We start from the raw sequence: 10,310 nt of genomic DNA, 5'->3' as shown, positions 1-10,310 counted from the left end.
GATGACTTTGAGGGGCAACATAAAAGGTGGGAAATGGATTCTCTCTACAGTCTCCAGAGAAGAGCCTGGTCTGGCCACTGCCGAGATTCTAGACTGTGAGACTCTCAGGAGAAACTGGATGAGCCCACCTGGACTTCAGAACTGAAGAACAATGAGATAACTGGGTATTTAAACTTCTCAGTCTGTGGTGACTTGTTACACCACAATAGAAAACAGACAGTGCAAGATTTTAAACATCTTTATTCACCTGCTTCTCAGACCTACTTCTGAAACAGTCTTTGAAATGATTTGGAAATTCAAATCCAGATTCAACTACTTATTGGAAAATTACCCAACATCTGTTTGTTTGTTTTTTTAATTCCTCATGTATATAGATGTATACATGACAATTCTAGAATATTGCTCCTGAAAGTGTTTGGAAGAATTTAGGGGCATAATACGGTGACGTAATATTAGATACTTTACAGAGCATACTAGTACAGTATCCAACACTAATTATCCACAATAGTAACATTTTGATATTTTCTTTATACTCTTATTATAATCTCTACGGATTCTTCCTTTAAGATAATTGGGTTTATTTATTAACCTAGTATCTTCATTACTCTGCTATTGCTATGATAAAACACCCAAACCAAGGCAACTTCTAAAAGAAAGTGTTTATTTCGGGTTTATAGTTTCAGAGAGTTAGAGTCCATGGTTATCATGACAAGGAGCATGGCAGCAGGCAGGCAGGCACTGGAGCAGCAGCTGAGAGGTTAGGTCTTGAGGCACAACCACAAGGCAGAGAGAGTTAACTGGGAATGGCAGGAGCTTAGGAAACCTCAAAGCCAGGCCCCAGCGATGCATTTCCTACAAGACCACACCTCCTAATCCTTTCAAAGCAGTCACACCAACTGGGGACCAAGTACTCAAATATATGAGCCTACAGGGGCCATTCCCATTTGAGCCATCACACCTGGCAAAGCATAATCTTTTTCCCAGCTTTCATCAGCCCCCACCAGACATGCCTTCTACTTGCTATTGTCCTCAAATTCAGATCTCTCCAGGCCCTACTCAGAATCTCACCCACTCACAAACTTCTCCACCACCTCTCTAGCCCCCATGATTACTTCTGCAGTTCCAGAGAATGGTATAAATACTTAGACGGTCTCATCTCTAACCAATTAAAATTACAGTTTTTTTTTCATATCAGAGTAATAACTGTTTGTTGGAGATATCCTTATAAGCCCGAGGCAAAAAACAAGTTAATCTCTCCACCACTGCTAACATTTTGCCTCATTTCCTCCGGTTTCCTTGTTTCTGTCATTTGTACATATGTAAATATGTGTGTGCGCTGTAGGGTTCTCCAGCACACACCTTGTCTGCGGGCTTCCCCAGGCATCCATCTGCCTGAGAAGAAACTGGGATTCAGTCACACAGGAATTCAGACAAAAAGCAGCGTGGTACTTAGTGTCATTAGTCCTGAAAAATGGAATTACACAGGCAACTGGAATACCAAGACACGTTTTAACCAGCCTTCCTGTATCAGTTTGCTATGGGTCCTGTAAAAGACTGTTTATGATTTTGTAGTTTGAAAGAACAGAGCCTCTTACAGTCTCACGGCCTGTCTGAACCGAGCTGTAGCAGGTCAGGTGTGGTTCCATGTGAAATGTCCCCTTACAGGTTCCATGTGAAATGTCCCCTTACAGGCTCAGATGTTGGCGCTTGCTTTGCAGTTGGTGGCCCTGTTGAGAAGGTTATGGGACCTTTAGGAGGTGGAGCCTTGCTGGGGGGAAGTATGTGACTGAGGTTCCCTCACCCCCACCTCTCCTTCCCACCCCACTTCACTCTTTACTCTGCTTCCTGGCTGCTGATGTAATGTGGCCAGCCAGCCTATTTGGCTTCTGCCACCATGACTTCTCCACCATGGTATACTGTATTCCCTCTAACTGTAAGTCTGGATAAACCCTTGCTTCCTTAAATTGCTTCTTTGTATGACGTTTGCCTTAGCAAGGAGAAAAGCGGCTGGTACAGGTACTGTTAGGAATCTTTCTACAGCTCAAGGGAAGCCATTCCTTCTTCCTCCAGCTCCCAGATGCTGCCCATAGTCCTTAGCTCATGGATGTTGCTCCAGTCTTCTCCCATCAGCATGGCGTCTCCACCTAGCTTTGGCTCCTGCCTCCCTCTCACAGAGATCTCTGTGCTTACAAAGGGGTCACCGGGATAATTCAGCATAGACTCCACATCTCAATACTGCCATGCTCGAGACGGTGAGTTTAGCATCACAGGACTAGACACCTCTAGAAACAAGGCTGTTGGCTGGCCTTGCAGCAATGGAGAGGGGAGCCATGGAGGCTGCTGTGAGGAGCCATGGCGTCTGGAAGGAGTCCAAGAACATGAAGCTGCTTGGGAAGCTGGTCTCAAAATAAAGTATCTGCAGCAACATCTGACATTTACTGAGTATCTGTGCGCCGGGAGCTATACTGAGCTCCCGTTTGAAATAGTTGCTAGGAAAAACAACATTGAAATAGCCACACAGTCTTAGATTAAAAATTGCCCAAGCTTTACTCATGTAATTAAATCAATATTTTAATTTTTCCACACTCCTGTATAACTTTTCCATATTCATTATAATATTATAGCTATAACTTAGGATGCTAATTTCCACATTTCCATTTTAATTTTTACCATAAATAATGTTTCCATTTTGCAGAAAGTAGCAATTTTGTCTCCTCTTTCATTTTTCTCTTCCGCCACACTACCCTCAGTAGTAAAGGTCCAAGACCATCTCTCCCTACATATCTGTCACTGCTCACTTCAAATAATAATGTTGTTAGTATAGTATTTATTGTTTTAATGTATATTATTATAATAAGAAGAACAGTATCGGTAACATAACAACTAAAGTGATAGCTTGGATTTCCAGAGGACTGGAGTTCAGTTCCCAGCACCCACATCAGGCAGCTCACATTCTCTGTAACTCTAACTCCAGGCAATCTGATACCATTTCTGGCCTCCAGGGGCATGTGCATACATGAGACATACACATGTATACATAAACAAGGATGAATACATAAATAAGTTTTTAAAAAAGTCTGCAGACTTAAAGTAAGTATGTTTATTTCTTTGTTTTTTTTAATAAGTACACACATAAATGAATATGCACACACACACACACAGGAACACAGTGTTCATCTTCCTGAAGAAGCTTTTGAAATACAGTATATGCATCTTGCCCCCTTTTCAAGCCAGTAGATCCAGTTTCTGCTCATCATTAGGAAGCAACACAATGCCCATTGTCTGAAAGCACCAGCATTTATTGGACCTATTGACCTGTTGAGAAATATTCCTGTTCCAGTTGCAGAGCCTAGAAGTGGAATTGAGGCCAATGAGATGGTCCATCAGGTACCTGATGATGTGAGTTCAATCCCTGTAACCAGAGTGAAAAGAACTGACTCAAAGTTGTCCTGTGATCTCCACACATCTGCTGTGGTACATGTGCACCCACACTCATATAGACTTACACACACACATGCACACACACTCACACACACATTATTATAAGTAAAATTTTCTTACAAGAAGTAGAAACTGGGCAAGGGATGGGACTCAGTGGTAAAATGGTTGCCCAGAATGGGAAAGACCCTGGGTTTTATCCCAAATGCCACACAAACAAGAATGTAGTGTGCTCTCTAGTTTTCTGTCACCTCATACAAGCTAGAATCATTTGGGAAGCTCAACTGAGAAAATGCTCCCACTTGATTGGACTGTGGGCAAGCTTGTGATGCTCAATGATAGATACGGGAGGGCCCAGCTCACTATGGGCAGTGCCGCCTCTGAATGGTGGTCCTTGGTGCTATAAGAAAGCAGACGGAGCAAGCCATTAGGAGCAAGCCAGCAAGCAGCATTCCTCCACAGCCTCTGCTTCTGTTCCTGCCCTCACCTTCTTCAGTAATGGACTGTGATGTGAAGTGTAAGCAAAAGAGACCTTTTCTCCCCCAAGTTGCTTTTGGTCATGGTGTTTATCATGAAACCCTAACTAAGGCAGGTCAGCTCTTAACACTGCAGATGGCATTGCAATACATGTCTTAGACTAGAAATTCTTAAGTACCGGTGCTTTCATGTTTGTTGAGTAGAGACCACAGACCAGGAGTGAATTTAGTGAAATGTAAATAAAGAAAATATCTTTTTAAAAAAAGGAGTGAATTTAGGATCCTCCAGATGATATGCTAAGCACAATCCTAAATTGAACATGATATTTGTAAGGAAACCTTGCTAATTAAGGTCACAGTCTCCCATGTCCAGATAGCTCCTCTGAGCGTAACACAAAATGGAAGACTTCCTTTACCAGCAGGACTTTCCCTTCTCTGACCTTGTCTGGGGAGCCTGACCACCTCACACTCTACCTGGGGAAGGCTGAGTAGTTCTTGGCGACTTCCTCTTTCCCAGTCAGAACCCGCCCAGCAAGTACCTGGGGTTCCTGGAATGCCTCTCCATACAAACGAAGCATTCACAGTTTACTAAGTTCTAGCCAATAATTTTACATTCATCCTGAAAACTCCTTCCCACTCTCCAAGGTTCATATTTAGCCCTTGGTTACCCTGAAAAAAAAATATGTACAAGTCCACCCCTAATAAAGATATGCTCACTGGATGATACTTCTGTTGAATATCATCTAAGAGAGCGGTAACCCTAGAATCCTCAGAGAAGCCCCTGAGGGAGCATCTGCAGCCCCTGAGGGAGGAAGCACACACATGTACCACGGAGGAAGCACACACACGTACCACAGATGTCTTGAAATACACAAGCTCACCCAGGTGAGGGAGAAAGATATGGTTCATATGGGTGAAAGGATAAGAGCCAAAGTTTTTTTTAAAACACAGGGGGCTTGATCAGGGACAGGAAAACAAATAGGGCCCAGCCTGTTCATACCTTGATCATTTCCAAGGTCTCCATAGAATGTAGCTTAGTGTCAGCAGCCAGGCTGTCCCCAGTGCTGCATAACCTATCTTTTATCTCAGTATATTTGCTCCTAAAAGAAGGACAAGAAGCAGACTGAAACCCTCCGACCACTCATCTTCCCCTTGTACATCCCAGTGTCTACATCTGTTTTCTGTGGCACAGAGTGGGTAGATTGTGAAAAACAGAATTGATTTGGCTTGTTGTTCTGAAGGCTGACAGCACTCCCGGGTGAGGACCTTCTCAGAGCAACTTAACCTGACATAAGACAGAGTGAGACAGCAAGTATGCCACTTCTGCAGTAACCCACGGATCCATTAATTCATTCACCCATGGCTGGACCATGAAGCAATCTACTTCTGCCTAATGGACACTGTCATGAAGACTAGGTTCCCAGCACTTGTGGAGGAAATAGTCAAACTAAACTTCGCCACCAGAGAACTCCTTTGTTGTGCACTGAGAAATTCACATTAGACTTTGCCTCAGAGTCTGCATTTTAAATTGTTATGTGAGGGGAATGGAGGATAGAATAAGAGGCAAATGAGGAGGAGAAGAATGACAGAGGCAAAGGAAAGAATAGATATTTGGCCTGCTTTGTAAGAGAGAAAGCATTTAAATACATATTTACAGTAGTTTGAATATATATGAAAACTTCAAGCAACCAAAGCAATACATAAACAAAAAGCCGACTACCTTAAGGCTACGGATTTATTTATTTACTTACTTATTTTTTCATAACAAAAAGACCAGCTCAGCAAGGTCAAGTCCAGTGTCTCTGGAGGTTACTGGGTCAAGGTGGGGGGGGGGAGCTGCATCAGTAATCATGCTAGATTTCCCATAGTTCCTTGCATTTCATCCACTGAAAACCAGTGATATCATAGACTAAATATGTCTAAGAAATATAGAGCTTCTGTGGTAAAGGTAGTTTCCATCCACGGGGCTGTGTGGAGATTAACCCTTTGGGCAGACTGTCAGAATAGTCCATGAGAGGAACACAAATGGCCATTAAATTATGTGGTAAGGAGAGGCTCAGCTGAGCCATCTTCCTTCCCCATCAGATTGGCGGATACCCAGGACCTGCTCGGGAGCTGTACTGTTGAGACTGAAGACTCACTCACCCTATCACCAGTTGCTGGTCAAGATGCAGAAAGATGCCAGTCTAACAGGGAGAGATTTGGAGCATTGAGCAAAACCCCAAGTTCATCTAGCCTCCAGCACGGCAACTCCACGTCTATGAATCTTTCTCAACAACAACCCAGTGAAAAGAAATGGCAATACCAGTATTAGGTTAGTGGTTTAAGAGGAGGAGGAGGAGTTAGTGTGGACAGCTCCATAAAATAGCACTGTAACAGTAAGTTCTTCATCCTAAGGACTGAGAAGAACATGAAGAAAGAAATCTTAAACTGTATCAAACAGCATGAGGATCAGGCCAGGCCGGGTGATGCTATACTTTAGTGCCAAATAAACCCAAATGATGGTGCCTTCCACGGCCTCAGGCTGCCTCTTTATTATATGTGGGCTTCTGCCCCACCCCACATCATCCTTCCCCTGTGACCCAAACTTTGGAAACAGCATCTGTCTGAGATAGTTTAAAGCCAGTCACTGAGGCAAAGAGAAAAGACACTCAGGCTGTTAAGCCTTCTCCCTGGAAATGACCAGCATCACTCTAACTCCAACTCCCGTTTTATTGGTCAAAGAAAGTCACCGAGTCCGAGTTCAAACAGGCAGGTGTATAATCTGCAGTCCTCAGGACCAGATATGAATGAGCAGTGGTACAGCCTAGTGAAGAGAGGACACTATAGCTACCATCCTTTTTTAACTATCCTATAACATGGCAGAATGTATGAAGAAATGCCTTTGCTAATGTAATTATGAACCTAGAGTTTCAGAACTAAAAGAAGACTCAGGGCCGGAGGAGACAGTTGCTTCAGGAAAATGTCTGCTTTGCAAGCATGAGGACCCAAGATCAGTTCCCCAGAACACACATAAAAATAGCCAAACATAGTGTCACACTCACAATCCCCACCCCTGCAGAGCAGAGACAGGTGGATCTCCAGGGCTCTCCAGCCAGCCACTCTAACCTATTGAGTGAGCTCTAAGCCAGTGGGAAACCCTGTGTCACCAAACAGCTGAGGGTGTCCTTTGGCTGTCATGTACACATGCACATTTATCAGTGTGCACACACAAACACATGCATCAGCACACACATCAACATACACACCCAGAAATTTTAAATGAATTGAAACAAGATGAGAGACAAAATCCACACAAGTTGAGAATGTAATCTTACATTTTGTCTGGAAACATCAGTAGGAACTCCTGAGTTATCTTTATTGAGAACAGACCTATTTCTTTTCGCTAATATAAGTGTACAATGAGAACCACCTTTTGTTCCTCTAATTCTCAGTTAAAATCCTCCGTAGAATGCATGGCTTGGATGAGTACACATAACGGAGTCCTTATGGCGGTTCCCTGGCTTCTGTGGTAAAGGTAGTTTCCATCCACGGGGCTGTGTGGAGATTAACCCTTTGTCCTTGCCAAGGTGGTTAGCCAGAAGCAAAGCTGTGTTGTTAGAGGTGTTCCAGGGAACAGTGCAGCTTTCACTCAATAAGAAGGATGCACTGGCTCACATCACATCCTCCTCTTTTCAGCCTCTGGTGGACGGTGGTGGATTACTGTAATCCGAGCCAGGTGCCAACCAGTTGTAGCACAGCTGCTAGTCTAGCTGTGGTACCTGACACTGTCCATGTGCCTGTTGACATGGTGACTTTTTTCTTCTCTATCCCTAACAGCAAGGGGCTCAGGAGAACTTCTTTCTGTGGGAAGGAGGTACCAGTCCTCCTTTATTGTTCCTCTGTTAAAAGACTGTGGTGTGGTGCAAAGGAGGTGCAGCGGGAGCCGGCACCACCTGTTCACATCATTCATTAGTGCCTTCTGAATTTCACCAGACTGAATCCCAGATGTACCATTTTTATTATATAGTGAGTCACTGCTTTTCTACTATGATCCATCAGACCAGTACTCAGATGCCAGTGAACATCTGTGGTACAGTAGCCTTGCTATAGAATTCTATGCTCTCTCTGTCTCTGTCTGTCTCTCTCTCTTTCTCTCTCTCTCTCTCTCTCTCTCTCTCTCTCTCTCTGTCTCTTTCTCTGTATATTTGTGTGTACATATGTATATATGTGTGTCATATGTATATATGCAAGTGTATATATATGTATGTGTACATATATGTGTGTATATGCATATGTGTATATGTATGTGTGTATATAGGTATATGCAATGTATGCATGTATATATGTATATGTGATAGTATATGTATGTATGTGTATATATGTGTGTGAGTATGTGACATGTATGTACATATGTGTGTATACATGTATAATGCATGCACACATGTATATGTGTATGTTTATATGGTATGTATGTACATGTATGTGTGTATGTATGCATGTGTTTATGTGTATAAAACATTGTGCTTCTGGTCCTCTGTGTCTGCTCCTGAGTGCTGGTGTGACAGGTGCACTACCACACCTAGTTTAAGAAGTGCTGGGGACTGAATCTCAAGGGCACTAAGTAAGCACTTTACCACAGGGTTACATTCTCAGGTCTCTGCTGCACCTCTTATTTCAGTGCATTCAAACTCCCAACAATGAATATTTTTTTTTTTAAGATTTATTTATTTAGTAAGTACAATGTAGCTGTCTTCAGACACTCCAGAAGAGGGCGTCAGATCTTGTTACAGATGGTTATGAGCCATCATGTGGTTGCTGGGATTTGAACTCTGGACCTTTGGAAGAGCAGTCGGGTGCTCTTACCCACTGAGCCATCTCACCAGCCCCCATGAATATTTCTAATGCCATGAAACCTGCTGGGTCACAATCCTGAGTGGCACGGGGAAGGCTGAAGCATGGCTAAGCTGGAGAGCCCTCTGGATCTTACTTGAACTTGAAGCCTCTGCAAATTCACTCAGTAGAGCAAGATGTTGGCTTTAGAACTGGCTGTGAGAAGTGTGTGGGGTGGGATGGGGCGGGAGAAGGGTCTCCCCTCTGAACAGAGCTACAGGCAGCACAGTGGATTAGTGTGTGGAAATACTGACCCTTTAGCAGTAATAAATGGTTTGGCTCATTAGTCAGGGACCTGGTCCATATACCACTTCCAGTGGCCTGATGCTACATTACCTGAGGAGGTGGCTTCACCAAGTCATTGCTCCATTTCTTATCTAGCTGGTTGTGTCTGGGTAATGAGGTACACGGGGATCGGAGAACCTGTGGCTTTGGGTCTTCTGTGTCATACCTGGTGGTAGCACTACGTGTTCTTTCATTGGAGGAATACAGTGCAGGGTTATCCTATGTTAAGTCAGCCATTTTCTTGGTCCTTAAATGTTGGGAGGTGGTGGCTGCGATGGCTTCACTGTGTTTCTCAAAATTCATGTGTAGGGGGCAGAGGGCAATTGAGGAGGACAGTCCCTGACCGCTGACCTCTACCCTGTGCACATTTAACCCCAAGGTCACTAGCACAGGCAGACCAGACCTTTCAGAGGTAACGGGGTCATGAGTGCACCATCCTCATGAAGGATCAAGGCTGTTATCAAGAAAAAAAAAGGGGTTATTGAGAAGATGGGAGTTCAGTGCTCCCTCACAGCTGCATGGATAATTGCATACCTCTTCCTTTACACTTTCTGTCCAGGGGGTGACCCAGTTCAGTGGCCCACATCAAGTCCCCAGGCTTGTAGACTTCCCAATTTCCAGAACCACTAGCAAAATAAATGTCTGTTAGTTATAAATTACACAGTCTCAGGTCTTCTGTTACAGAAACACAGACTGTACTGAAACAATGGTAGAGGCACTGACTAAGACCCAGAGCCAGGAATCCTGCAGAAAGAAGTACATGGATGAGATTATGCGGTCGGGTACAGAAGAACGGTCTGATATTAGGCAGCCCTTTTTGGTCGGCCACTCTGGTGCCTACAGAATAGGCCTGGGACCAAAGTAGCCATGGGATAGGAGTGGTCCCTACACATGGTCCGTACTCATTGAAGCTGTTCTAGCTGTGATGTTAAATGAATCCATGAAAGCTACAGGGACTGACTCTGAGCCCTGGATACAGTATTACGTCTGGGGGTAGCCGGCTACCCACACGGGGGCAAGTAGGTGATATCAGGCATTCTAATTTCATTGGAAAAGACAATTCTTCCTCATCAGATGCCTCTAGAGATAGGTGGTCTCTTCTTCCCCCATCACCGCTCCAGCATTACCATATGAGGGCTGACAAGACACTTGACCGGTTCTCCTGAGATCTTTGACTGCACTGTCACAGAACAAAGAGTGCCATGTACTGCCCCAGAGGGGCTCTGAACCATGAGACAC

Source organism: Mus pahari, chromosome 3 (assembly GCF_900095145.1).
Source record: "Mus pahari chromosome 3, PAHARI_EIJ_v1.1, whole genome shotgun sequence".
NCBI lineage: Eukaryota > Metazoa > Chordata > Mammalia > Rodentia > Muridae > Mus > Mus pahari.
Note: the sequence above shows the minus strand (reverse complement) of the source record.